General features: G+C 41.7%; 1 long non-coding RNA gene across 1 annotated transcript; it reads right to left on the bottom strand.

Annotated features, from left to right (window-relative positions):
• Positions 1–4,167: 4,167 nt before the first annotated feature.
• On the bottom strand, positions 4,168–6,859 carry LOC123385514. Its single transcript, XR_006598198.1, has 2 exons — positions 6,801–6,859; positions 4,168–5,314 (listed from the first exon to the last, which is right to left on the bottom strand). It is a non-coding gene; the product is annotated as an uncharacterized LOC123385514 (long non-coding RNA).
• Between the last annotated feature and the right edge of the window lie 291 nt (positions 6,860–7,150).

Raw genomic sequence — 7,150 nt, forward strand, 5'->3', positions numbered from 1 at the left:
TTCCTATGATAATATTGAAAACATACTTAGATTTGGATGCATTACCACCTTGGAATACATACAGCAGTAAAAATGAATTAAATAACTGTAACAGGCAAGAGCACAGAAGAGCCTTGCGACGAGGAACATGAACTTGCAGGGAAGCCTGTGTGAGGGATCCTTTCCCGCAAAGCATCCAAGGCTGCTGCAGAATGATGGAGCCCTAGTCGGGTGAGGAGAGTGCCCTTGACAGTAGCTTGGCTTGGTGTATCAAAACCCTAGGCGAGCAGAGACAGCCACACAAGGAAGGGGTCAGCCTAACGAGAAGTGTGAAAGGTTGAGGAGAGAGGAGAAAGTTCATGTGCACAATCAGCTGGCTTGAGACACCAGGACCCAAGGCGGAAGTGGGCATAGATGGGTTTGGTATATCAGAGGCTGAACATCAGAAGAAGGGATACGAACCTGGGAACAGTGACAGGCCAATAGCAGGTTCTGGTTTAGAATATCATTATGCTTCGCTAAAAGAGACTGGGGCTCCCTGGAGAAATGGCTAGCACCTAGGCAGGGGTGGGGAACCAGTACGAGATGAGTTTGGAACATCCCGGGCCAAAAAGGAAAGAAGGGCGGAAAGAATGATGGTGACATATGCATAGTTTCAGAGAACCTCACCACAAAGTGCTTATTGCAAGGGGGGAAATATAGTAACTTTGCAGTGGAAGCCTGATTATTTGATCTCCACCTTAATCAAGCCATCAAAGCGAAGATCATCATTACTGGAACAAACTGAAATTGCTCGTGACCTGATAGAATGCAGTGAGAATACGGTAATCATTTCGTGACATTTCTGTCGAGGATACGTAACTTGAATTTAACCTCGAGGAAACATCCACCTGAAATTGAGGAAGGATCTACAAAATAACTGGTCTGCAGTCTTCCAAACTGTCATCATGAAAGTCATGGAAAGACTCTGGAAATATATCAGACCAAGACAGACTAAAGAGTCATGACAATCGAGGGCAGTGTAACATTCTGAACTGATCCCTTTCACTAGAAAGGTCATTACCCGAACAATTTATAAAGATTGAATGGAGATTGAGCATTAGAAGGTAGCAATGCATCAACATTAAGTTCATGATTTTGATGGCTGCATTGCAGTGAGGCAGGAGAATGTTCTTGTTTGTAGGCAATACACAGGAATGGGGAGTCAGGTTGGTAACATTCCCAAGTGATTCAGAAGCACCTTCTTTGAACTGTACCTGCAATTTTTCTGCAAATTTTAAATGCTTTCAAAATTAAGAAAGAGACAAATGAGGGGAAATCATGATAAATATAATTCTCAGATTACTGGTTTCCTCTGGGGATGACAAAAAGGCATGAGATAAGAGCCTCAAAACAGTGACAGACCTAACAGTTCTCCCTGTTTGTAAGTTGGATAGTGACTTCATGGGTGCTTTCTTTATTTTGTATTATAATTTACATATATATTGTATTCCATAGTTTGCAGGTATAAAATACCATGCATTGTAACGATTTTGAAATCTTACGTCTGAAAGACGATAGTATTAGGAGCACAGCAGACCTAACTGAAGCCTGACTGTGCCATTTACTCTCCCCATGAACTTGCTCAAGATTCTTAAGCATTCTGAGCTTAAGATTCTTCATCTGGAGAATAATAACCATTCACAGAACTGCTGTAAAGAGTTAGTAGACAATATACATCGCCAATGTCCTTTAGCCAAAACTCACTAGAAATACACCTGTATATAAACTGGTTCAATTCATTACTCCTTGTAATGAGGCAGAATGTACATCATAGGGAGCTATGGGGATCTTTCAGTGAGAGGATATAAGCAATAACTACTTACAGGATTGAGGCTTTGGTTGGGGCATTTGGTGGAACATCCAAGGAAGCAAGGTTTGCCCTCAACTGGATGGTGTCACAGAGCTGGGGTGATTCTCCAGTTGGGTGTCCCCACAAATCTTATCAATAGGGATGATAAAAATAAATAAATTAAATTAAATTAAATTAAATCAAATTAAATAAAAGCTATAAATAGCAGAGTCATCAGCACCCCTTGAGTAAGTGAGAGCAGTGTTTGGTGTTTTGTGTCGCACAGTGACCTTGTTGATACTCTGTGATAGTTCACATCCAGGGGAGAACACAACAATCTAGACTTGGACGTCAGACTAGCTTGTGACAACACTGGGGTCTAACTGCGAACTTCAGATCAGTTCCCAACATCGGGGGCTGTTTTTGTTTGTTTCCAACATAAACTGTTGGCACAGTATTTTAACTCCTTTGATCAGAGGCATTGGTGAACTGGGTAGAGCAGACTAACATCAGCAGCTGCACCCCCTTCTAGAATCCGGGCTGGGCCTTTTCTTCTTTGGCTTTGCCGCTGATCACACTGATGCGATCACACTGATGGAATGCTAAGGATAGACTGCTCAGACAGAAACGCGTCTACTTCGATGTTGTCTTGCTCTGGTAAATTCTTTGAAGATATTTCCTACCCTAAGAAAACCCATCAAATCCTCTAGCCATGAAAATCTACGGACGTCAAAGACAGCATTTGGATAATGCTAGCATTAAGTAAATGTCAGATGAAAATCAGATTGATTTAACATCAGTATATATTCGTAACAGGACTTGTGTAAGTGTTTGTGTTAAATTTCCTATTCGAGTGGGGACCTTCCCATATTAGTTGAAGTAATTCAAACACATTTGTGTTATTTGCTTTTATGGTTCTGAGGGAAGGAGCCAGTCTGAGGTGTATGTCCACACACTGTGCTCCAGAGCCTACGCTTTTTACCGCCATGACTTGCTGCCTCTCCAAGGCGGGGCTCCTAAGTTTTCTGATCCAGACATCAAGATTTTCCCTGTAGATCGCGAACCTGTAGAAATGGGACCAAATGATCATATCTAACAATGTATATTCTTTCAGATTTAAAAAAGTTCCTGAATCGGGGCGCCTGGGTGGCTCAGGTGGTTAAGCACCTGACTCTTGGTTTCCGCTCTGGTCATGTGCATGAGATCAAGCCCCACATCCAGCTGGGTGCTGACAGCATGGAGCCTGCCTGTCTCTCTCTCTCTCTCTCTCTCTCTCTCTCTCTCTCTCTCTCTCTCTCAAAATAAATCAATAAACCTAAAAATGTTAAAATTCTTGTATCTATACCTCTGTGTCCCTTTTCAAACATGCTTCCTGCTCATTTGTTTCATGTCTTCATCAATCATTTCAAAGAACATAGACTTGGGTGTTTGGATTAACCTCATTTTTTTTCTACTCTCCTCGTGTAATTTTTCCTCTTATTTCTTTCCTTCTACTTTGTGTATTTTGTTATTCTTTTATCAAGCTCTGTTTATTGACTTGCAGTGTTCTGCACTTGACTTCCTGTACTTGAGCCTACTGTAGGTCAGGAACAGGGGACCCCCCGTTCTTCCACTGCATCCCTTTTAGAACCACTCTAGCTGAGCTCTGTACCCGCGAACCCACGGAAACTGCTTGTCAGCCCCTGTGGCCTGCAGGTTGTTAACCCCCACAAACACTTCCCCGCATGCCTCCTACTTCAGCTACAGACAGTGATGGACCCACAGACCCTACATCCCCAGCAACACTCCATTGTTCTCCAGTGTATCAGTCCTTCAATCTAACTCGCCATTCTCCTCAGGCTCACTCGCTTCCTCCTCCCCCAAACTTCTCAACCAACAATCTAGCATATCTGCTCCCTAGAGCATGTCACTTAACACCCCTTTCACTACACAAGACTATAACCATGTAATAATGGGTAATAATCATGTAATAAGCATTATTTTCTTGATTCATTCATTAGTGTTTAAAACAACAAAAAGGAAAGACAGTGTCAATTTAAAGTTTGTATTCCAATTCAGAAAAATAGGTCATGTTTGAACTAAAATTTGTATTTTCCAGGGGCGCCTGGGTGGCTCTGTCAGTTAAGCCTCCAATTTCAGTTCAGGTCATGATCTCACTGCTCATAGGTTCGAGACCAGCGTTGGGCTCTGTGCTGACAGCTCAGAGCTTGGGGCCTGCTTCAGATTCTGTGTCTCCCTCTATCTCTGCCCCTCCTCCACTTGCACTCTGTCTCTCTCTAAAAAAAAGAAAAGAAAAGAAAAGAAAAGAAAAGAAAAGAAAAGAAAAGAAAAGAAAAGAAAAGAAAAGAAAAGAAACATTAAAAAAATATTTAAATCTGTATTTTCCAAACAAAAATATGCAACTTACAATTCATACCGTTTTAAAACATAATAAAAAAAAATTAAGTTGTCACATAGAAGGGGAGAATCAAAGTCCTTGCTGGCTGTTTTCTTGATCCACAAATGCTGTGTTCCGACCACATTCACGGTTCAGTCAGTCACTTCCAATGAACCTTAGACCAGTGTCATCTGCAGAATCTTCAAATAGGATGCTGTTGGGACGGCCGCAGGGAGCTACAGAAATCTAAGTGCCCAATTATCATTTAATATTGTTTACTTGGACATTTTCAACTTAAAATGACTGTGAGTTTTGTCTTCGGTTCCTTCCCACGCATCCAGGTTTACAAAAATCTCTTACGCTGAAAGTCCTTGTAGAAGGGAATAAAGGTAATTTCCGGGGTTAGGGGCAGGCACAAGGTAGGAGGCGGAGTCAGTAACGCCTGGAACAGCTCTTAAGCAGAAAGAGGAATCCCATGTTTCACATCTCTGCATGAATCTCCCTTAAGGTCCTCAGTTCAGTTTGAGGAAGATTACATCTGGCCAGATGACTCTCCTGTACTACTCTTCATATGTGTTGCTACATCCTTTCCACAAAGTCGGGATTCTAATAAAGACATTTCTGCCAAATAATACTTTATGTTCATCATCTTAAAAAATACAAAGCTCTCAATACAAAACAAAAAAAGTTTTCAACAGTATAAGCTATGTTGTGGTAACAAATACCATGTTGTAGTTACAAATAGCATAAACTATGTTGTGGTAACAAATTGACCCCTGAAACTCAGTAGCTTAGCATGACAGTTTATTTCTTATTCACAATATCTGTCTACGACAAGTTAGCAATGGGCTCTACTCTACCAAGTATTCAGGGACACAGATAAATCGAGGCTGTACCGTCTGGGACGGGACATCTCCACAGTCCCCCGCAGCTGCTGCAGGGGTGAACACCCACGGGAGGGTCATGCGTGGCCCTTAAGTGTCCATATCCAATTGGCCAGGCCAGCATCACGGTCCCTCCTACTGTAAGAGGGCTGAGAAATAGAGGGGAGCTCACGGGTGTCCCACGAACAACCAACGTCTCCATCAGTGGTGTTCAAGAGTCTTCTCTGACACTGTGAAATCTGACTAGAAATTTAATAAAGCAAAGAAAGAAGCCATATTGATATTTGGAGACAATGTTGATGACTCTGACATATGATGCCCTGCCTGCTCTGAGTTTCTAGGGAACAGCTACACCAATTTTATAAGTATTCTCATGGGAATAACTATCTCAATCATCTGTCCCCTTTCTCCCTGTGTCCCTCCCCTCCCCTCTCCCGCATCGCTGCTTGGTTCAAACAGCAACACCTTTCCCTGGTTACTTTAGCAGCCCTACATATCATATAACATCATTGCTGTTACTTTACATCCTTCAGTAACTTATCACCATCAAGATTAGAATTTAGGGGGTGTCTTGGTGGCTCAGTCAGGGAAGCATCAGCCTCTTGATCTCAGCTCAGGTCTTGATCTCATGGTCATGAGTTCAAGCCCCATGCTGGGCTCTGCACTGGGCAAGATTAGAATTTAGAATTAGAATAAAATCGTAGTTCAAAAGGCTGATAAGCACATTCCTGATTGACACTAACCCACATCCCCACTCACTACTTTTCCACATAGACCCTAACTGCTCTCTAATTGCCTATTTAAAATTTAGCATTCAGGAAAAACGCACAGTGCTCTGAACATCACTCCAAGGACTCCTAGAATAAAGTTAACAAATAGAGTGAAATGATGGGGAAAAAAGAGTTCATTTAAAAAAAAAAAGTGTTGGGGCGCCTGCGTGGCTCAGGTGGTTAAGCATCTGACTCTTGATTTCGGCTCAGGCCATGACCTCATGGTCGTGAGTTCAAGCTCCCAGTCATGCTTGAATGCAGAGCCTGCTTGGGATTCTCTCTCTCCCTCTCCTTCAGTCTCTCCCTCACTCATTTTCTCACTCTCTCTCTCAAAATAAATAAACTTAAAAAAATTAATGCTTACAAATTTGCTCTTTGGAATATATCTTATAAACATTTTCTAAACACTATTATTTGTTACACTTATTGGTAAACTAGATACTATGTGTAACTGCTTTCATTTCAGGAAGAAATCAAGTGGAACTGTTTTGAATACCAACAGGCTTGGACACCGTTCGTAACCCCGAGTATTTAAGTAGCAGAAATTCGCAGGTAAGTCTCTTCCCACAGGCAGCAGGGCACAGTAGGGTTTAGACCCTAAATTTGTGTTTCCCCTTCTTCCAGAAACAGCGCTGTGCACCCAGACAAGTGCCTTCATTTTGTCATGCATTAGTTTCTTTGCTGGAATACAGGCATGAGGCCCATCTCACCCACCATAAAGGTTGTTTTAAGTAATCAGTATGAGAAAATCCATTTATTATCAAGTACATATGTATTAGTTCACATCTGCCCTAAAACAGTATAAAGTGTGAATTTTGACAATGTCCGTTTCATCAACCGAAATCAATGTTGAGTGAATATTAAAAAAAGTCGCAATGAAATTTCAGACTACACTTTATATTTCCAGCCTCATAAAACACGAACTTGATAAACGCTTTAAAATATTATCAGAAACATACCTTTGAAGGACACCTGGGTGGCTCAGTAGGTTGCGCGTCTGACTTCAGCTCAGGTCATGATCTTCACGAGTTCCAGGCCCGTGTCGGGCTCTGTGCTCACAGCTCGGAGCCTGGAGCCTGCTTTGGATTCTGTGTCTCCCTCTCTCTCTCTGCCCCTCCCCTGTTCATGCTGTCTCTCTCACTCTCAAAAATGAATAAATGTTAAAAAAAAAAATTAAAAAAAAGAAACATAGCTTTGAAAATAACTGTTTGAAAAAGTTATATTAATATATAATCTGCTGTGCTGTACATGTGCCTTTAAATGCAGTAATCCCAAAATTCAATATATTATGAAGGGGACTCCTCATAAG

This window comes from Felis catus, chromosome A1 (genome assembly GCF_018350175.1).
Source record: "Felis catus isolate Fca126 chromosome A1, F.catus_Fca126_mat1.0, whole genome shotgun sequence".
Lineage (NCBI taxonomy): Eukaryota > Metazoa > Chordata > Mammalia > Carnivora > Felidae > Felis > Felis catus.